At 38.9% G+C, this 24127-nt stretch overlaps 1 long non-coding RNA gene across 1 annotated transcript in view; it reads left to right on the top strand.

The window, feature by feature from the left end:
* LOC143815974 (uncharacterized) overlaps nt 1–15631 on the top strand; it is a 241873-nt gene extending 226242 nt beyond the window's left edge. Inside the window, exons 2-3 of the long non-coding RNA XR_013223857.1 lie at nt 6947–7048; nt 14569–15631. This is a non-coding gene — a long non-coding RNA (uncharacterized LOC143815974). The remainder of the gene's footprint in view (nt 1–6946; nt 7049–14568) is intronic.
* The last annotated feature ends 8496 nt before the right edge of the window (nt 15632–24127 follow it).

Raw genomic sequence — 24127 nt, 5'->3', positions numbered from 1 at the left:
TTTCCCTGTAGGAGTCATGAGTCACTGCAAAAGTCCCTGGCAGGGGGAAGGGGAGGAAGCAGCTGGGTCGGGAGTTGAAGAAAGGAACGATTCATGCAGGGAAAAGAGACTTCTTATTTCTACATAGAGCAGAAAAGAAACATTAGCAATTGTTAGTACACAGTGCTATATAATATGATGATTGCAATATATAAGAGGATAAACACTTTGATGGGAGGAGTGCTTCTTTAATGATATTGAGAATTTCATACATGAGGTTTCATTCCAAATGACATGTAAATTCTTGACATAAGATGTGGATAATAAAACATTGGAAGAATTGGGTACAAAAATACATTATAAAGATTTCTAATTCTGCTGAAGAGAGGAGTGTCTCTAGCGTTTAACTTTCATAGATAAAGATCCCCTCCTAAGGTTAATATTTAATTCTCATGTATAATTTTTATTTCTAAAGCATAGATGTATCTCAGCTAGTATGGTTATTCATTTAGGTGTCTCTTACTGTAGCCATGAAAAATTTGTCAAGGTTTATAAGAAACCTACAAGAAACAGATGGTGGCCTATAGATCATGTATTAAACACCCTGATATACAGTATATCTCATCAGACAGGACACATACACTACAAGTTCCAGAAGTCACAGTGCTTCATTGGTTAACTAGAAATACAAGAGGAGCTAGCAGCAAGTCTAATACCTGGCATACAAGTCCCACAAAATCTTTATGGAGAAAGCATATCCTGCTGGACCGCCTTATAGAAACAATGAATCCTGTTGATGGTAAATGTGACCTATAAATACTACTCTTCTATGAAATATTGTACAATTTGCATTTTATACCTAAAGGTTTCAAAGCTAAAGCCAAAGAAATGGCCTGCCCTGTAATTGGCCTGTGTAATAGTCTGAAGACCTACACTTCTCTACATTTCACATACTCGATCTGTAACACCAAGCAGACATAAGGCATCAGAGTTCATTCAAAACACACTGCTTTCACGGCTCTTCCATTATGGAACTATAGTATAAGGCACAGTGCAGCAGTGTCACTGTTATGTTCCATGAAAGACCCAGAAAAATGTAAACCTTGGAAGAGATAAACGAGTTGTAGGCTTTGTGCTTCTTAGCTTTTTACCTTTTTCTTTTTCCTACATGCCATGTAAGTAGAACCATAGAAGAAAACTAAAGCTTCTATGTACGGAGACTAGCTGACCTTTCACTATTATGTAGAATTCATAAGCAACAAGCTTTTCAGCAGGACGAATATTCCTTCGTAAAAACTTTGGATAATAGTGTTTATAAAAAACAACGTTTTAGTGATCTTGACATTTAATACTTAAGTGATCACTAGGGGCTCCACCTCTGGGACTCCCACTGATCAGTGTCCCCTCCTCACTCTTTAAAATATAAGGGACTATAAGAGGCAACAAAGTACAGCACTCCATCAGTCCTACAGACTGAACAATGGTTGAACATGTGAACTATTGCTCCATATATAAAGTGTTCCCAAGACCTCCCCCGTTCTCATGATCGGTCGGGGTCCCAGCAGCGGGATGCCCTGCAATCAGACCAATCACCTCTCCTTTATGTATAGAACAAAAGTTCTTACACACGTCCGATTAACAAAAAATAAACATATCTTTAGGATATTCTCAAACTAATAGAAACAATTGGAGTCCGGCTCAACAGGACTGGATTTTCATTTTATTTTTAGTTTTCAAAAGAAAAAAAAAAGTGCATACAAAAGAAAAATTTACATGGTCGACATGAGCCAGTAGACGCGTTTCGACTGCACTAACCAGTCTTACTCATGACATTGAGTTCTCAAACTGGCCACCAACTGCAAATGACCCAGGGTTAGATTTAAAAATAAATCGGGGCTGCCTGTTCTTTAGCGCTAGATGTGCTTCACCTGTAAAAGCATGATAAAAAAATGCAACCATATGTAGAACTAAAGCCGTAGGACTCCCTACTAAGCAACCATGTGTGTACAGACAGCCTAAAAAGGACCAGGATCATACTGTTCAACACACTACCAGCATGCATAATGGTTGTGGAGACACAGTGGCATTTCCTTGTATCCCTCAGATCTCAGGTGTAACGTTTCTCCTTTGTGGAGAGTGACAAGCCAGACCTGGCATGTCGGCATGTGGAGACTTATTGGCCATGCATACTCCTCTGGGAAGTTAAATATACAAATTGCCACTTCAGAGAGGAAGAGGACTAGAACACTAGCGCCACCAATTGGAAGGAGCAATCCTAACAGTCAATAATTGACCCTTTAACAAGCCTTGCAATATGACTTAGGATAAAAGCCAAACCAGAATCTCAATTTGCAGACACAGTATTTCGGGATACTGCCACTCTTCGTAATACTTACACAATCTATCTGAAGTCATGGTCCAACTTTGGCATTGGTGATATAACCAAATGAATATCTAATCTAACAAATTGACCATGTACCTATTTGAAGTGTATTGCCTATAGGGTACACACTTTTAAGAAGAGTATATAGCCTTGTCCACATCTGCTAGAAGCACAATCATGAGCCACGGTCACACACTGTCAAAAAAAATAGCGAGACACGGATCACCGTCTTTCCTGTCAAAGAACTTGACACCTCTTCAGGACCTAAAGTAGCGATGGGACATATGATATCACCTGTGGATACCAAAAAGAGACTAGAATAAAAGGAAACAACACTACCATGTTGGAAAGTTCCTCTGCATCTGAAGGGAATTGTGGTAACTGCATTGATTTGCAAGAATTGAGTACAGAGTTATTGCAAATTTTAAAAGCTTCCCAAGGCTTGTGTCGACAGTTCGGGACCTGGTCCTTTGTCTGTCCTTATTCACACATTGAGGTCAACTCTGACACATTGTAAGGTTTTTAATATTAGACAGCGTAATGAGTCATCTGTGGATAGTGAAGGTTTTAATTTCTCTGACTATGAAACGGATAATTACTCCGGATATTCTACATCAAGTGAGGCTCCTTGTGAGTCATCTAAATTGCAAAAAAAGGGCAGCTTTACAAAATCTTCCCCTGCTTTATTAACATTGGAAGGGATCCCAGCATCTGGTGACTATCCAACTGAGGGTTTTATGGTGTATCTTCTCAAATCATTTTTGACCACTATGAATATTTGCGGTGGAGATGTCATTTCTGATCCTAAACAATCATTCAACTCAAAGGCCTCTCAAAGCTTTCATAAAAAAGCTTTTCCAAGAGATAATAACCTCTGTTAAATCTGTCACTGAGTCAATCCCTCCTATCATAACTACTGGTACTTCATCCGACCAAGACTCATTTGCATATAAATACAAACACGAAAAAAACCAACAAAATCTTTCTCAAACCATCTCTAAACCTTCAGAATCACTGGAAAAGATTCAGGAAAAAATGGATCTCCTAAAAACCAATTTAGCCAACTTTGAAGATTTTAGAAGGAAAAATAATATCAAGATTAGGGGTATACCAGAGTTGATTCAGGCCTCTCAGCTGGAGAGTTATATATCATCAATGATTTCCAATCTACTTCCTAACTCTATCGAAGGCCCTCTGATAGAAAAAGCGGTTAGAATACGCTGACCGCCTACCCTTTCCAAGGATCTGTCATGCGACGTTATTGTTACGTTTTACCCAAATTGGGTGGGGAACGCACTCTTAGGTATTTCAAAGAATCCCAGATTCCTCTCATCTCCATATAAACATCTGACTTTTTATAAGGACTTATCAAAAGTCACTCTCCAAAATAGGAGTTTTTTTCACATATCACTCGTACATTATTGCGAGCTGGCCTCTCTTATACCTGGACTAGATCATAAACTCTCCGGGTGAGACTCCCGTCAGGATTATTTCAGGTTTCCTCTCCGGACGAGGGTATTGAACTTTTAAAACGTACCGGAATCAAGCCCTCAGAAGCTGCTTTTAATTCTCCTTCCACAATTGGATAGGTTCTGTTCTGGATAAACATGTTATAAATAATCAACGATTAGTCATCTGAGTAGCTGAAACAACTTAATTCCAATTCAAAGTTTTTTTTAAAATTTTTTACTTGTTAGTTTTTTGGATCAAAACCGAACTTTCCTCCACTAGGTCCACGGGGTGTCATGTGCACTCTGGGACTTGTACAGGCATTATTTTACATTTTATACGACTTTTTAATCTACTTTCACTTCACGGACTACTAATTGAGTATACTAATATTACTGAGCATCATATAATTTTACTAGATAATGACGCTACTTCATTATCTACTTATTGGATTTATACGCAAGCATCATGTAAATATAGTGTTTTTCTATGCCTAGGCTATTTTAACTCTCACCTGTGTACCGTTATTTTTTACTGCTAGGCCTAGCCTTTAAGCAACATTTAATTTTTGCTAAAATTTATGGCTATCCTACTATAACGTTAGAATACTTTAATTATTTTTCCTTTGTAAGTAACAAACTTGTAGTATATTTAAGCAACTATTCTTTGGTCTGTTTTCTAATGCCTGATTTCCATTCCCCACTGCGTTTGGGGTTTTCTTTCCTTTCCCTCCCCTACGTTCATTCCCTTTTCCCTTTCTCCCATATTATAAAAATATCAAAATGCTCAATAAAAAATATTTGAAAAAAAAAAAATATTAGACAGCGTAGGACTGTCCCGATCAGGGTCACCTTGTCGACGGTGGGATGGCTTTTATGATATTTTTGATCAAAAACAGTATTACTAAGAACCCTGTGTTATTTAAATGCACTTTTGCTTTTTATTTATTTAGTTACAGCAGGGTTATGTTCACTTTGCCTCTTGTACGTTTTATTGCGTATTTTAGCCTGGATTCTACATCAAATCCTCAACTTGTAAAGTTATCCTTTTGGCCAAGTACAGATCAATTTTCATTGCTTTAATATTTATTTCAACATATCTGTAAGCACACAATTTGCATAGAACTTACATTAGTCATTATCCATATTTAACCCCTTAGTGACGGAGCCAAATTTTTGAGATCTGACCAGTGTCACTTTATGTGGTAATAACTCTGGAACGCTTCAACAAATCCCAGTGATTTTGATATTGTTTTTTCTTGACACATTGTACTTTATGATAATGGTAAATTTAGGTCAATATGTTTTGTGTTTATTTATAAAAAATATCAGAAATTTGAGAAAAATGTTAAAAAATTAGCAATTTTCAAACTTTGAATGATTATCCCTTTAATCCAGATAGTCATGCCACAGCAAAACATTAATAAATAATTCCCACATGTCTGCTTTACATCAGCACCATTTGTAAAATGTTCTTTATTTTGTTAGCATTTTAGTAGGTTTAAAAATGTAGCAGTAATTTTTCATTTTTTCAAGGAAATTTACAAAATGTATTTTTTTTAGAGACTTAGCCATGTTTGAAGTGCCTTTAGGGGTCCCATATATTTGGAAACCCCCAAAAGTGATACCATTTTAAAAACGGCACCCCCTGGTATATTGAAAACTGCTGTCAGGTAGTTTATTAACCCTTCAGTTGCTTTCCAGGAATTAATGCAAAGTGACATGACAGAATTGAAAATGTGCATTTTTACCACCTAAATCCCTCTAACTTCTGAACAGGTTACGACAGCCGGCAGACGCTAAGGCCAGAATTTGATCATGAATTGCCAATCGCAAACATCAGGACCACAAAATCATGATCTGAGGGCACCAATTGGGATTAGGAGGAAGCCCCCACAGTCTGTTATCCATTTATAATGATGTAGTCACTATTGAAAGCAGCATCTAAGGGGTTAAACAGATTTGGACAGTGCAAACACTGATCGTGGCTGATGCAGCAAGTTGTCAGCTATAGTGTACAGCCGACAGCTGTTGGATTGTCACCTGTATGGTGATGCTATTCTCTTATATCTCAGGTCAGTTAAAAGACGTATTGGCTGTCATTAAGGGGTTAAGTCTGATATTTAGCTACTTCTTACCATCATGTGATCAATAATATAGGTCTGCTATTCATATTTTAAATTAAAGAGTTCACAGAGGATGAAAAAGACATGGCTGACTCCATGGAACATGAAGATACATAGTTAAAAAAAAAAACCCGCAATTTAAAAAAAAGCTGTTTCTCTAATCCTATAAACCCACCAAAACAGCGGTTGTCTGAGTTTACAAAAGAAGTCTGCTTCCTCTTCGGTCCGTGGACTGTGTCTGATATTACAGCACAGTCCATTCTTTTAAGTGGGCTTACGTTCAATACCAGACAGTCCCAGGACAAATTATTCCAGTTTCTAAAATATGTGAGTAATAAAGATGATCATACAATATATAACATAATTCACTTGAGGGGTAATTAGTCATATTCAATCATACTGATTAACTAAAGGTACATTGAAAAAAAGATTTCCAGAAGTGTTTGGTAGCCCTCCCCTCCCAACCCCCCATGCATTATGTCATCATGTTTCTCCCAATGTCAATCTATTGAGCATGAATGACAAAATGGCAGCCTTGGCCTTCTGCTTCATTACTTGATAAGTCACGCAACGTATATATACACTTCACATTTTGTATCCCCTACTTTTCCTTCAGCACAGATGAAAAGTAATTGGCCAGCACACAGTTTTATTTGTGAGATTGGTAAAAATCAAACTACATTTGCATTCTGTATGAATACAATGAGTGCAATTTTGAGCTTTTCTTATGACATTAAGAAAGTTATCACATCACTTAATGTGGAGGGAAAAAATTTGCACTTGAATAGCCAAGGTGTAGCCCCCCGGAAAAAAAAATGCAGGAATGTTAGTTTAACCCTAGTGAAGTATGGAAGGTCTTATCTCTACAACACCATGTCTCTGCTCAGCTGCGAAGTAGAGGATAGCTCCAATTAGATTTTGTAGCACCATTATGGCTACGCTCCTCAAAGAAAAAAACATTAAGCAGACTAATAAACAATGGTTTATTGTTTTATTTATTACTTTTATAGGGTCTGTGGCTATGAACAAGGCAAAGAGGATGACAGACCATTGGTCACAGGCGCCGTCAGTCACATCCACATAAAGGCATCATGGAGTGTCGCCAACCATTGGTATAACACATGATACATCATTTTATAAATGATCAAGTAAATGACAAACATTAATAATAGTAAAAAAAAACAAAAAAACTTGTAATTAACATATGTCCAGATTTCTCTTAGAGTATAGATACCAGATATCTTTTTAAACACGTTTTATTGAAGATTATACAACATAACAAGGTTACATCATATAACAAAAGAACAAACAGAATTTCTCATTGCTCATTAGTACGGTCTGATAAAGGTAACCCTGCCGTTAACATAAAATTAGTCCAAGATCTTAACCAAAAGTATAAGACACCCATGTTAGCAAATATCACATACCGCACTTTAAAGAAGCACTACCCATCAAAATGTTATCCTCTTAATATATTGCAATCATCATGTTATATAGCACTGTTTTACTACTACCAAATTAATTCTTCTCTTTTCCATTAGGCATATGACATCACGTGATTCATAACTGACTAGCTGAATCCTTCTAAGCTCTATGTAGAAACTGGGGGTCAATTTTCCCTGTATGAGTAATCAGTCACAGCAAAAGTCAACAGCAGCCGAGTCAGGAGTTGGAGAGGAATGATTTCTGCAGGGACAAGAGATGTCCTGTTTCTACATAGAGTAAAGAGAAGAATTACCTGAGCAGAAGAAAAAATGAGCAATTGCAAGTACACAGTGCTACATAATACAATGATTGCAATACATTAAAAGGATAAAAACTTTGATGGGAGTGCTGATTTAATGATGAGAGAATACACCACATTGTCTGGGGACTAATGTGAGTCAAAAGAGAATCAAACCAAGGCTTCCACACCTTATCAAATTTTGAGGACAATGAATCATTTTATATACCACCCTCTCATAAGAAGCTGCAGTACCACACTGGCCCAGTGTGAAATCTGTGGGGATCTTCTATCCATCCATTGCATGGTGATAGCCTTGCAAGCCAAAAACAATGTTTCCCTGAGAAGAGTACAAGGGTAGTGAGGCCAGGTCTCCTCATCAAGGATTTCTAATAAACACACCTTAGGCAGAGTGGTACAGGGGATTGGATGATATTGATGAGGATAGCCATGACCTATTTCCAAAATTTTGCAATAGGAGGGCAATACCACATCAGGTATATAAAATCTGCCACCTCTTCCCCACACCTATGGGAATCTGCAGTGGTGGAACTATCCATTTTATATAACCTGTTAGGTGTCAGGTAGCATTGATGGACTATGCACATTTTGACCAGCTTGTTATTGATTGCCAGTGAAACATATTGTGGGGAGGTCAAGGCCTTGCTCCAATCCTCCTCTGATAGGGAGCATACTACTGTCCTCCATTTGGCCTCCACCAACAATGGCGATGAGGAGTAGTATCTCCTGCTTAGTGACTGGATGTATAAAAAGGAGATCAACCCCTTGGGTCCCTGGCTCCTGAGAATCCTAATCAGGGGGTATTAGGATATGAGAGAATTTCCAATGTCTGGAAACTGGGTATTTTGGGCATGTCTTAGTTGCAGATACCTAAAGAAAGCGTGTCTGGGACTAGATAGAGCTGTTGACATTGATCAAAGGAAACAATAACACCCTGGATATAGACCTGTGCCAGTGTCTTGACCCCTAAGTTAGACCAAAACTAAGCACCTTTGGAATGTAGGAATTCAGGAAGAGCACTGCTATGCCATAAGGGGGACTCAGCTACTTAGTCTTTGAATTGGCACATAAGTATTGCGCTGTTGCCTGCAAGACCCCATCAGTGCACAAGGTGGTGTTTAGAATTAGGCAAATAATTATCAGCTCTCCAGTGTTGTAAAAAGTGCAGTTGGACAGCTAAGTAGTATGAAAAGTCCAAGAGTGCCGCACCTGCCTTCTCCCTGAGGCTTCCGTGAGTGGTTATTTTCAGTTTGTGTCTGTTTGCGCCCCATATTTAGAATGCTAAAAGGGAGCTGATCATGGCAAAGAGCTTTTGTGGGACTATGGAGGATGAATGTTCCAGAACATATAGGAGTTTAGGGAAGACTCATCTTAATGACATTGATTCGCCCAGCTACTGACAGATGGAGGGCAGATATCATTAGTAATGTTGGGGACACTTGTTCACATTTATAGAAATATATAGCAGCATATATGAAGAAAGGAGAGATGTGGCACTCACCGAGTCGTGTTGTAATAAGTCCTTTATTACTCCATCACAAGGATTAAGGACATCATTTCAAAAGGCTGCGGGTATGTGCGAGGGTGACCGGGGACGAAGGCAGTTTTGTGCCGACTGCGCTTCAACAGATCCAAGTATGTGATCGAAGATGTAATTTCCTTTATAGGGCGTCTCAATCATCTCCAGTACAAGAGTCTTTTTTTGTACTGGAGATGATTGAGACGCCCTATAAAGGAAATTACATCATCTTCGATCACATACCTGGATCCGTTGAAGCGCAGTCGGTGCAAACCGGCCGTCGTCCCGGTCACCCTCGCACGTACCCGCAGCCTTTTGAAATGATGTCCTTAATCCTTGTGACGGAGTAATAAAGGACTTATTACAACACGACTCGGTGAGTGCCACATCTCTCCTTCTTTCTTCATATATGCTGCTTATGGATTGCTACATGATGTCGAGCACCACTATGAGCGTGTAAAGCACCACCCTTTCATTGGAAATTGGACTTGTATACTTATATATCTTCTGCCATTAGATCTAGTGCCTTTCTACTTTTCCGCTCTTCGTTTTTGGTTATAGAAATATATAGGACATAACCCTGTAGAAAATGTTGCTGGCTGCTACATATCGCAGCTCTTGTTCATTGACCTGGATTGGGGCTGCACTAAGTGATCTGCTCATCTCTAGACACATAGATGAAAGACTTCAAGCAATGGTATACATTGGAATTACATGATTAGCTCATTAGCCAATGCACCACTATAAACATGTATCCCAGAATTTTAATTCAAAATAATGAGAACATGACAATGCAAGAAGAAGAGCCATCTTTAAGAAAGTGCCTCTATAAATTCTATTATGGGTTTTCTTAGCAGCATTAATAAACCACATGCTTAGAATGTGCAGAATGTACTGGACATATGCATTAACCATGTAGATCAGTTTCAATGTAAGGCAGCTTTCTCATTCATAAGAAATATGAGCACCTTCCTACTCTGAGTGGATGCTCCAAGGACAACTGCTAGCACCATGGTTACAGTAAACATTACAAGAGTGCTCTGAAGCAAAGGCGCATGGGGACGTTCCATCCGCAGCAGCAGTTCATCCAATACTTCGTAAACACTTAATATTACAAGGATAGATATCAAATAACCTAGACCGTGTCATATACCCATCATGTCCACAGCGGATCCTTGTACCAACATATATCCGCTAAAAAGTAACTAAAGAGGTACATCAACATGGAGATAAAAATGGCATTATAGTATACATCAGATCTTCTTGGTGTGGTATCAAAAGAATTTCAACAAAGAACAAAAAAAAATCTTGAATGGTGTGTGGACCAGTGAGTTCCTGATCATGGGTATTTTATGTAAACTCATCTTTTGTGATGTAAAATGTTGGCACATGTGTAGGACACAAGACTGTTTCTAAGCACCAACAAACAATCTGGCTGCTGGCATTGTGGACATCTCCTCTATTGTGTTTCCCTATGATATGATATGAGCAGAGGACAAGTGGTGCGGTTATCCAGCCCAAACAATCCCTTCTGGTCTGGTTGCTAGATAACTAATGGTGTTTGCACTTGTTTGGATCCCTATGCTGCGCTCAGAAGAGACAGCTGTTAGGCTGGTAATCCAAATATTATCTATAACTTGAATACCCATGCTGTTCATGGCTCAGTCTGGTCATTGAAAGGTTTGTACAGTCTAAAATGAAAGGTCTGCAGTCATTCTGCGTGAAGCATCTAGTGGGAGTGGCTTCGTTCCATACAAGTGTTTGGAGCTAGGTCGCGGACTTCTAGTGGGTGCCCAACATTAGCCAGCCTCTGCCCGGGAGTATGCATATCGCATACCTGACTGCCGTTCCCGGCTCAGAAACCAGCAAATTCTAACAGAGCACAGTGTGTGCGCTGGGGGGTTTCAAAAGTCTACAGTCACACAGAGTAACTGCAGACATCAATTTAGACCGGATAACCCCTCCTGACCTCTGAATAGGAGTTCTGTAATCTTTAAAGGGGTTGTCCAGTCCAAATCGATAAGTCTCCACCTTATGTGTCTGCAGACATACAAATCCCCCAGCGTTCGCACTGTGCGCTGCAATGATTCACCAGTTTCGGAGCCAGGTCAGTGGATATGCACGAGTTATACATACAGCCAGTGGGGACGGCCATGCTTCCACACACTTGTATGGAGGCCGTACCTTCTAGATGGGTTCTGACCAGGAGTATCTATAACACAAACATCACCGCCACTCCAGGCTCAGAAACCTGCGAAACCCGCAGCGTACAGTGCTTACGCTGGGGGATTCATAAGTCTGCAGTCACATAGAGTGACTGCAGACTTATCAATTTGGACCAGACAACCCATTTTAATGCATTTTTATTTTCTCCTGGAAAAGCACTAGCTTTAATAGCCATTATTATGGTACTGCGTAAAAATGACAAAACTACCTGCAAAACTACACAAAATATTGTTATTATTATTTTTGTCTGCAAATTCTGACCATTATAGTTCTTGCAGAAAAGAGAGGCAGTTGCTAATTCTGCACTCATTTTATCTTGTAAATATAAAGCACACGATGCCTACGGTGTTGCCATAGGGTATCAATGATCATATAACAGTCTATTACGCTGCATATATTAACCTGTATATATTCCATAAGCTGCAATAAAGCCTTCAGCTTACTGATGCCACACAACAGAAATGGAAACTTTCCTTAGTTCAGCACAAGTTAAAAAGAGAACGCCCTTAAAATAGATTTAATGGTAACATATATTCCCGGACATCTGATATTTTTCTCCAACCTAAGAGTAATTAGTCACATATTAGTAAATAGCGAGTTACATGAATGGAATAATTTTCATTAAATAAACTATAATAGGTTAGAATACACAAAGCCCTATATCCATCATACTAAAGAACAAACTGATTACGTCATTTACCAGAAAGGTACTTCCCTGCCTAGGAATAAACGAAAGGCCGGATTCATCAAGCACTTTTATGCTGTAAAACAACTTTTGATTTTTTATGCCAATTCTGGCCAGCTCTGCCAAAGTGGCTGGAGCTCGTCTGGCAAATTAATCAGAATTTACGCCATTTTGGGATCTTAATGAATCTGGTTCCATGCGTGCAGTTTAGTTTTATTACTGCCGAGATAAACAGGAGGAAATATCCAGTCTTATAAAAAAATAAAAAAAAGGAATTTGCATTTTCCATAGCAGCAAATAAATGAATATAAGATTTCTAAAAAATGGTTCTTAGGTTAAGTTCACATTGCATCTGTGCACATCCTTACACAATAGGTGAGGAGCTACTGTACCGCTCACATCGGCCTCCACTCACTAGAAGGCCAAAAGTGTGTTTAGTCCTCCACCTGGCAGGTATGTGGCTGCATGTTATTGGTTTAACCATATAGGAAAACGCAACAACGAAATGTATACAGTGCGGTTACAATGAGTCTCTATGGTGGACAGATGCCTTGGCCTCCATCCTGACTGTTGCCTGTGTCAAGTGTGTACCTCCTCAGTGTATGCGCTCTACACTGACCACACGCTTGTGAATTTACAAAAATACTTTGATTTTTAGAAACTAGTCTTACAAGTAATACAATCAATAAAGCACATACTCTAACTATGGCAATAACTACTGCACCTAAATCACATTTTGCTAAAAGGACACTTTAAGGATTACATCAAAGTACATATTAATACCCACAGGAGCTAGTCAGCTGATGAAACCCCAATGTACAGGAATATCTCGGGGCACAATGCAGCAGGTGCAAAGTCGCTGGCATGTAGAAAGTAGCACAGACTAAAAGCAGAGCAGTTGTACATAGCAACTAATCGGATGAATCCTCTACTTATTCCTTGCATTTTATAATGTGGAAGATAGGGTCGTGGATGACTCCCCGAAAATGGCGCCAATGTCTAGATAAATGTTTACATTTAAAGAAATATCAATCTACTCCTGCTGTAGGGGTCAGCCATGATCTATGACAAGGCACAAATGCTTTCAACTCGAAAGGCTGTCTTAAAATACAGTGACACATAAAATGTATGTAAAGTGGCTTGTGAAAATATACACCCCTTGGCTTTTTACCTATTTTGTTACATTACAACCTGTGTTTAAATATTTGTGTAATCCAATTTGTGTGTGATGTATCAGCACTAAACAGTCTAAGTTCGTGGAGTGAGAAAAATATAGGCATAAATCAAATTTATCGGATCAAATATCTAACAATTGGCATGTACATATGTATTCACCCCTTTTGCAATGAAGCCCCTATAAATATCTGATGCAAGCAATTACCTTCATAAATCACATGCTTAGTGAAAGGAAAACCACCTATGTGCAATCTAAGTGTCACATGGTCTGTCAGTTTACACACACCTTTTCTGAAAAGCCACAGAGGCTGCAACACCATTAGCCCCTTAACGACCTATGACGTGCTATGTCCGTCATAGGTCACACCCACCCCGAGGTGTGGGCTCTGGCGCTGAGCCTGCACCTTTTCCAGCACATGACAGCTGATCTGATCAGCTGCCATGGGCCTCTAACAGCCACAGGTGGAATTTGATCCACCCACGGCTGTTAACATGTTAAATGACGCGGGCGCCAATGGGTTGGCATGACAACCCGGGGTCTGCAGGAGGCCTCTGTGGTAGTCATTGCCAAACTCCTATGAGCATTTTTGTTACACATAGCAGGGTTGAAGCCCTGCTATGTGTAACACAAGCAATCAGGAGACTACTGAAGCATGTAAAAAGTTTTAAAAAAGTTTAAAAATATTAAAAAAAAATTAAAGTTCAAATCACCCCCCTTTTGCCACAGTCAAAATAAAAATTAAAAAAAAATACACATATTTGGCATTGCCACGTTCAGAATCGCCCAATCATTCATCAAGATACAAAAAAAAAAAAAAAAAATTTATCCGACTGGTTAACAGCGTAATGAAAAAAAAAAAAAAACACAAGAATTACGATTTTTTTGGTCGCTGAAACACTGCAATAAAATGCAACAACAGGTGATTAAAACACTGCATGTACCCCAAAATGGTACCAATAAAAACGTCAGCTCGGCAAGCAAAAAAATAAGCCCTCACCCAGCCCCAGATCCCGAACAAATGGAGACACTATGGGTCTTTGAAAATGGTGGGGGGTTTTTGCTTGTTTTACAAACGTTGGATTTTTTTTCACCACTTAAGTAAAAAAGAACCTATACATGTTTGGTATCTATGAACTAGCAATGACCTGGAGAATCATAATGGCAGGACAGTTTTAGAATTTAGCGAAATGGTAAAAAAAAAAAAAAACCCCAAACAATTGTGGAATTGTACTTTTTTTTGCAATTTCACCGCACTTAAAAATTTTTTTCCCTGTTTTCCAGTACACAATATGGTGAAACCAATGGTGTCATTCAAAAGTACAACCAGTCTTGCAAAAAACAAGCCCTCACATGGCCATAGTGATGGAAAAATAAAAAAGTTATGGCTCTAGGAAGAAGGGGAGTGAAAAATGGAAACACAAATGGAAATACCCCTGGTCCCTAAGGGGATAAGCAGGAGGCACCACTTTCCAAACACCATGAAGACCAAAGAGATCTCCAAACAAGCCAAGGAGAAAGTCGTAGTAAAAGTTAGGGTTGGGTTATAAAAAAAAAATAATATCTCAATCTCTAATGATCCTCCGAAGCACCATCAAATCCATTATCATCAAATAGAAAGTACACGGTACCACAACAAACCTGCCAAGAGAGAGCTACCCACCAAAACTCTCATCCTTAGCAAGAAGGGAATTAATCAGAGAAGCAGCATTTAGACCAAAGGTAATCCTGATGGAGCTGTAGAGGTCCCAAGCAGAGACTGGAGTATCTGTCCATACGACCACAATAAACTACACACTCCATAGAGGCGGCACACCAAGAACATGCTCACAGTGAAACATGGTGGCAGCAACATGCTGTGGGAATGTTTTTCGGCAACAGGGACAGGGAAAATGGTCCAAGTAAAGGGGAAGATGGATTCTGCGAAATACAGGGATATTCTTGAGCAAAACCGGTCAGTGATTTGAGACAGGGATGGAAGTTCACCTTCCCACAAGACAATGATCCAAAGCATACTGCTAAAGCAACAATCAACTAAGGGGAAACGTGTAATTTTTTTTTTTTTTGGAGTGGCCTAGTCAAAGCCCAGATCTTAACACAATTGAGAATCTGTAGTCAGGCTTGAAGATTGATGCTCAGCAGAAGAAAGGAGCTGGAGCAGTTTTACCTTGAGGAATGGGCAATAATCCCAGAGGCAAGATTTGGAAAGCTCATAGAGACTTATTCAGAAAGACTTGTAGCTGTAATCGCTGCAAAAGGAGGCTCTACAAAGTACCGACTTTTAGGATTGTGAATAGATATGCACATTGAAGTTTCCAGTTATTTTGTCCTATTTGTGGTTTGCTTCATAATAAAAATAAAACCAAATGTTCAGAGTTTTAGACGTGTTCTTTACATGAACTGATGCAAACCCCCCCCCCCCCCACCACACCACACACACACACACAAACAGTGAAATTTCAAGTTTGTGAGGTAGTAAAATAAAAAAAAATACCAAGGGGGAGTGTGGTGGTGGTGAATCCTTTTGCAAGCCACCGTATTCCGAGGGAACATTGTTAACAGCGGCACTAATTCTCTATTTCCTTCTGATTTGTGCCAACCTGAAACCCAGCAAAATTCAGGAGGTAGATACAAACTTCATATTCTGCAATCGAAAAGTAAAAAGCAGCAGTGTTTGTGCTACAAAGACTGGTTGTCATTAAGGCTAGGGGTACACAGTGACCACAAGTCACGTGATATCACGACTGATGATTTCTTATGGTGTCGCATTGTGATCTGCGACCTACTGTGCAGTACAAAGTTGCAAATGCTTTCCAACACGTCTGATTTTCTGTCGTTTTCACACAACTCACACCTCATACACTTCAATGCAACTCGCATGTGAATTGCATGAGACTCATCTGAGATTTGGCCTTTTTTATTACATCGCGTAGATGTTTTTGGTCACACGACATGTCATCTTTTAGCTCCAGCCCCCCAAAAATTGCAACATTGCGTGATGATTTACCCCTTTTAAGAGTTTGATAATCCTCTCCTTTGTTTCAATTGACATCTCGTGTTGGAGCCATGATTCATGTCAGTCCACTTGGTGCGACAGCTCTCCAAGGTGTTATCACTCCTTTGTAGATGCAGACTAACGAGCAGATCTAATTTGATGCAGGTGTTATTTTTGGGTATGAAAATTTACATGGCGATTCCATAATTTTTTCCTCTGCATTGAGTGATTCCATAATTTTTTTCCTATGCTTGTTTAAAAAAAGTAACCATTACTGACTACCACATTTTTTGTTCTTGATTTCTTTTAGTGTTTCTTAAAACCAGAAAGTTGCCATTTGAAATGACTTTAGTTTTGTGCCATGTCTGTGATCATCTTTTTTTCTACAAAATTAAACAACTGAATAAACATCCTCCAAGGCCGATGACTACATAATTTTTGCCAGGGGTTGTATATACGGAGGTGTAGATTACAGAGGATAAGTCAACCAGATTTTACAATACAATCTGTACTGACTTAAATAAATCTCTTAGACCTCCACGAAGCTAATGATCTTAATTTGTAAATCCATTTTCAGAATGATGGTTTAATCTTGATATTACAATGAGAATTTTACCAGTCCTGCTTCAGAGAGGGTTTACTAGTCAAAAGCCCGATTCATGATTGTACTTGCGCCTGTTTTTTGTCAAGCTTGCAGTGTTTAGGACTGTTTTTTTTGTTTGCACCATATTCAACATTCCATTTGCACCATTTCAAAGTCTATTTTTTATGGTTTTATATTTTTTTTAGTTCACCATTGATGGCGGAGTTTAGAGTTTCCATTTGTTTCACCCGATTCATCATTTGCGTCTTTTCGAAAAGTCACAAAATGTGTTGCAAAAGTAATCTGGTGCTCCCTGCAGTGATTTTATGTTTGCATGATATTTTGGTGCCATTTTTCAAAATGTGTGACTTTTTGAGCCAAGAAATTTTCTAAATGGTTGAAGACCAAATTAAAGACCATTTTCGACTTCGCGTAAAACTCCAGAACAGCGACCACCATTCTGAAGTATTTATCATAAAAAAACAACAACAAATGCCATAAGACAAAAAAGAAAGGTGATTTAATAGTAAATACAGAATCAGGACCCATATGTATTCAGTCTCTGCCCACCACTAATTTTAAGCTTAAGACAGTACCAAGTCTACATCAATGCTTGTAAGGAAAATATCTCCGATATACAAAATGTAATGGAACATGGTACAATTTTTGGGTTTCATAGACTTGTTGAGGAAAATAACTTTTGGAGATCTTTCTGCAAGATTAGAGTAACCGCATGATTTATAGGGGCACCATGTGAAGGATGCACATATCATAGCCCTCAAGTATGGCCGATAGCATGAAACATTATATTACACATTTACCATCAATATATCTTTGTACGGTAATTAAGTTTTACATTTAGTGGTCAATTATTCTACAGTTTACAAAAATGGTAATAACAGAAGGTGACAAGTGTGGTTCAGTTCTCTGGCTTAAGTTCTGTGCTAATTCAACTTTTCATTGAGCCATAGCCAAACGTTTAGAAACTTTGCTGCTTCAGTATTTTCAGATCCGATGTTCTTTTGGTTACTGAAGTACAATTGTAAGCATTTCATACGTTTTTTATTGATGAAAACATCAAGTTTATGCAAAAATTCAGTATTTACAATTCTGACCCTTATTATTCAAGACTCCTGCAATACGCCCGCCCTGGCAGCTGGATATCAGCTTGTAGGCCAAATCCTGACTGACGTAACCTATTCTTGTCTAATCAGTGCTAGGAGTTTACCACAATTTCTGGGTATTTATTTGTCCACCTGCTTTTTGAGGATTGACCACAGGTTCTCAATGGAATTGAGAACTGGGGAGTTTCCAGGCCAGAGACTCAAAATATCACTGCTTAGTCTTTGCATAAGTGTGTATATTTGTCAATAAAAGTGTAAAAACGTATGAAATACTTATAATCTCTCGCCAGCACATCGCCAACAGTGTAAACAGAAAATGTGCTGCCAAGAAAAATGAATGTAGACCAATAGTATTAGCAATCGTTTTGTGTGCGTAGAAGTACATTCGAAAGGCTATGAAACGACCACAAATTAGAAATAATGTAGGCAGACGGCAGTCGTTTAATGGTCCGGGTGAGATAGGATAAATGCAATTTAGGTTTATGCTGTCTAAATATTTTCTTTATTAGTAAATCTAACCAGCGGTCTTGTTTTTAAAAGATAGCTCTTTTAAGCCTTTTGTTCATGTCATAATACAATATCATGTTCCCAAGTGCAAAAATGTAAAAAAAACAAACAACAAAATATTGAATTTTGTTGTGTTTTTCCATTTCCAATCAAACAGTCATGTTGTATGAACAAATTGAATGCAGATTTTCTAAACAACAAAGCAGCAGAAACATAAAGAGGTGTTTACGCTATGCGAGAACATGGCCTTAAAGTGTATCTATCCGTGCCCTGTCACTGCCCTATTTAGTTAAAAAAAACATTAGTTAGCGCTACAATCAAATTATGTAAATATAACGACTAAAAAAACTAAATAAATGGAGAAAAGTAGTCTTAAACACTATCTAAAGGACTTGGCTGTGCAGCAAGAGTCGTGTCCAAACGTCCAGTTTCCCAGTGGCACCCACCACCCTCCACAGCAGCATTTAGTGTCATGGTCAGTTTTCTTCATTATTTTTAAAATTAGTTCTACTTACACAAAAACGTAGTGTAGGGCAGTGACAGATACACTTTAGTGTTCACCACCACTTCCAACTGCACATGTACACGTAGCGATATCTCAATATCTAGAATATGTTTCTACATTGAAATATTCTTTGAACCTTATTACAAATTTGTAACCTATGAATATATATACTAGTACCTTAAATGCCCAAACTGCGAAATTCAGCTATTGTGCAGTGCAGGATCCCCCCTAACACCATAAACACCTCATTTTAATCTGTAACATAAGTGTGTGTGTTAAAATATTTGTTAAATAAAAATCTATATATCAAAGATTCCACTATTGCTCCAACATCTGCGAGGGTTCCTTAAAACAGACAAGATTACATACATAGGCCCTAATTCAATAAAACAATTTAGCCAGAATTCTGCCATGAATTGCTTTGAAAATTCACAAAATGTTGCACAATTTAGAGTTGCGCAATAATTTTGAGACTTTTGGCGGTTTCACTCCAGTTTTTCACAGTTCTTCCAAAATGGATGGAATGGGGAGGCACGTGGCGCGGCAGGTGGGCTCTCCTAATTCATGACGAGCTGCGGCGTTCCTTACACCAGAAATATTACTCCAGTCATGTCACTGGTCAGACACTCCAGTTTTATGAAGATCCTTGCACCTCTTCATGAATCAGTAGCGTCTGAATCCACCATATACCCCCTCGTCAAGACCGGAGAGAAAATCACCTTTCTTGATGAATCAGAGCCATAGGGCGCGCTGACCTATGCAATTCTCCTGAAGGCCTACAATGGCGTAACATAGTGCACATATGTATCTGAAGGCTCCTTTACAAAAAAAATCACAAACAGACATGAGTATATTAGTCAGGTAAAAGACACACACTACAATTATAATAAGATTATTTTATTCTGTTGTGATGCAAGCTGAGGCCTCACTTGCATAGAAACAGAACTTGCAACTGTGGAACATACAAACCCGAACAGTGACCATTAATAACATTTTCAAACAAATGCATTTGTTACAACCAAACATTTTATAGGTTTGCAACAGCAGTACATAGGTTCCATAGAGTCACTAATGCCCGTTTAAGTGCATGGATGCCTTGCAATCGACCTAGATCAGGATACACACATAGCAGCAAGGGTTACATAGTAAAATACACATTTTGTATTATAGCCTAAGAAGAATATTGTGCATTACAGATATATGTAAACAGCGCTTTGAGTTGCCACAATACATCTCTTACAAAAATAAAGTATTTTCTCTAGATTAGTAAAATTGACTGCACCATGACTCCATAAAGGTGAAGAGTGATTTGTAGCCACTATCTATACACAGGTGTCCTACTACTAGGAATATACCGTAAGTGCCCCCACTACATACTCCATGCCGCTTCATAGCCTAGAGCTTGGGCTTAGGGTCACGACTCTTAGGAAACATAAGACTGCATAAGAAAAAAATAACCTTTGGCAAAGAGATGGTGCAATGTATTAATGAGCAAAAAATATGAAGAAATGTTCTTTTTTTCTGTAATATACCATCAGATGACTACATTTGGGGGTCCTTACAAGTTATATTGTTGGCCGATCCCAATGAAATGGCTGGTCAGGATGAAGGTCATACATTTTGCAGGAGATTAGGATTACAGAATAGTGGTACCATTTCACGGAAGCTGCCCTTCCAGTTGTCATAAGGCACCAGTTTATAACACAACAGATTGGACACATCCATTACAGTCATTATCCTTAGAGAGATCTATCCAGGACTATTTATTTAGAACCGTCATATTATTCCTACATTATCAATAATACCATTAATTCATTATTGCTTTTTCTGTAATCCGCCAACACATACAATACTGGGCCAATTTTGCAACACCACAAATATTATTAACCATTTAATGTCATCATTTGATAAATTTTACAGATGAAACAAAAAAAACAACAGTAAAGACACTTAAATGTGTTTTACATCAGCACCTTGGTAATTTTTATTTAGAGAATTTGAGAGATATGAATATTACTTTTTATATAAAACAAACTAATAAAAGAACTCCAGCACCTTTAGTCAGGTTTTCTCACCTACAATCACTTGCTTGTTATCAGACTGGCGAAATATGTGCGCACGGATACAATTTCCAATTCTGTTCCTTATAAGTTATGACGATATCAGACTTAACCCATTAGGCCTGCATGGCTACCCTCGGTCACATAGCAAAAACTATACTAAACAGAATTTAACCAATTGACTACCAAGGAAAACTTACACTACTATTTTTTAGTTAAAAGAACCTGTGCCATTGAAAATACAGTCCAATCTGTGGGCAGCATGTTACAGAGCAGGAGGAAAATAAGGCTATGTTCACACGTTGCGGATTTTGCTGCGGATTCGCAGAAGTTTTCCATGCGTATACAGTACCATGTAAACTTATGGAAAACAATATCCACAGTGCACATGCTGCAGAAAATACCGCGTGGAAACACTGTGTTGTTTATTCCGCAGCATGTCAATTCTTTGTGGGGATTCCGCTGCGGTTTACACCTGCTCCATAATAGGAATCCGCAGGTAAATCCGAGGTAATTCTGCAGGAAATCCGCAGTGCGGATTACCTGCGGATTTACCAAAAACAGTCAGGAAAAATCTGCAGAGTAATCCGCAGCGTGTGCACATAGCCTAATAGGTAAAACTTCATTGAAATGGTTTTTTCAGTCATGTGGCCAGCGCTCCCCAGGGACTGACAGCCTTCCTTGCAGACGTGTGCATAGAGATAGCGGTCAGTCACTGATCAGCACCACCCCATTGGTTGAAATGAGCAGGGATTCCAGGTTTACCCACAAGACTATACATTAATCTACTCGGCATATCCTGTTCCAGAACATGCAGATTGGACTACATTTTCAATGTGACAGGCTTATTTTAGGGAATTAAACACTGGACGGTTCTTATATTTGTACCCCATTGTGTCAATGTTGCTGGCCATGAAATTTCAGACTGTATGCGGAGTTAGGTTTTTTAGATAGGTCACACTTGGCACCGAAGTACATCATCTGTGGCTATGAGCCATGGGCCCTTTTACACTTACTGTAGATGACTAGACGTTGAGGTTCTAACTGTGGTATGAGATGTTACGGTGTGGTAATGTAGTGCTATGCCAAGAAGCATGATAGTGCCTTCTAACAACATTTTGTTCCTTTGCAAAATATTAGCGAGCTCATTAAAAATATAGTTTTCCTTGACTGGAGAATTGCTGTGTGCTCACCATGGTGTATAACTATTGAGGGATCGGCTGCAGCTTCCACTTGTCCAAGCTTATAGCCACTTCCCTGCACATAGTGGATCTTCATAGATATACCCTATTTTTGCGACCTTTAAGTACACAAGTACAAAGTTTGTCACTTGGCACAAAGCACTGTGGGATCATAAGGGGACTGCGGGAAAGCAAAGGAATCAGTTTCACAAGCCAGCAAAGTTCGAAAGAGGAGTCCAGCTCTTCTACATCACCATTGTTTTCACTCTTCTGCCTATAATACGGTAATAATACAGTATGATGCCGTTGCAGTCCTAACACCCCTCCATCTAGTCAACCCAACAAAACCAAGTGCAAGTCGAAAGCCGCAGCAGCCACTTTCATACAATCGACCTGACAAAATAACAGCTGTATAGACAATGGTGGCTTAAACTGTAACGTGGCGTGCCACAGAGACCAGCATTTTTATGCCACTCGCAGCATATGACACTGCTGGGCTTATCAACTGATAGCGTTTGGCCCAGACAAGAAGAGGTACGGATCAAGGAAAAGCTAACCCTGCAATTGGATTGCATGTGGTTCTACTGGTTTAACCGACAACCAAAAATAAGATAATATAACGAATAAAAGAAATGTGTAATGTAAAGCAGTTATTAACAGCTAGTGCAGGGAGGCCTGGAAAATCCAGAGATGTCTGTAGTAAAATTGTAAAGTTATATTTGTAATATTTATTAGGTAAAGAATGTGACAGTGCATGAAAAATGTAATAAACACAGTATAAAAGAAACAGATGCTTGGTGAAGTTATTGAAAAAAGGAAACTGTGGTCATTGCAGTCATTGTTCAGTTCAAGCTAGCCAACCTAGTTAATAAATGAGACCCACTGTATATCAGTAAGCGTATTATATGCAAATGATACATATAATTATACACTCACCCACATGTGCTTTATATTCAGAAAGCCTACAATATGCAGCAGGTCTATACTCTGTAGCAAAAACGCTGTTCACTTGCAGATATAGTGAAAATTTGCAGTAAATAGAGGTTAAATCTTGTTAGGCTGGTTTACTGAAATTCTGGCTACAGGGAGAGAATTCAGTTTTATTCTCCCTGCAGCTGCTCACTTCAAGCCATCAGGGCAATGCAGGGGGCTGTAACAGGCACTGCTCACCGTGAGGACTCCCACCTTGACTGATCGCCTGTTCTGCACATACACTGCGTCCACACACACTGCACAGAAGGCTGGGAAAGTGCCAGGGAGGGATTACAGCGCAACCAATGTGAGAGGGGACTGTTATAGCCCCCTGCACCGCCCCTGCAGGGAGAATATAACTTCATTTTCTCCCTATAGTCTCGCTTCCAGTAAGTCTAACATGATTTAACCACTATTTGCTTGCAGATTTCCACTAGGTCTGCAGGTAAATAGTGTTTTTATAGGTGACCCTTTAATTTCCAATTACATAACAACCTCTTCCACATACTCTCAAACAAACTTACAGTAACATCAAATTCAAAGACCGACCATATCCTTCACTTTCCATGACCTAAACATCTTTCTACATATGGCATAGAATCAAGCCACACATGCCAAGAACAACAACATTATGTATAAAGAGAAACCAAATGTTACATGTCATGCCTACCATCAACCTGGGTATACTGCCTGAACATTGACTGAGTAGTCCCCAACTTGCCCTAAGATGGCCCCAGATGTTAGATGAGGTAAAAAAGGAGTTTTATCAAGATTAGTGCAGCTAAAATATAGCATTGCTATGGGCAACTCATCCACTTTCCATTTTCTCTAGTATTGATACATTTCCTGATAAATACTACATGCTATCAATAGGCCTTCAATTTTGCCAAGTGCATACAGGTAGCCTTGTGTGCAC

This window comes from Ranitomeya variabilis, chromosome 3 (assembly GCF_051348905.1).
Source record: "Ranitomeya variabilis isolate aRanVar5 chromosome 3, aRanVar5.hap1, whole genome shotgun sequence".
Taxonomy (NCBI): domain Eukaryota; kingdom Metazoa; phylum Chordata; class Amphibia; order Anura; family Dendrobatidae; genus Ranitomeya; species Ranitomeya variabilis.
Note: the sequence above shows the minus strand (reverse complement) of the source record. Positions and strands in the feature narration are given on the sequence as shown.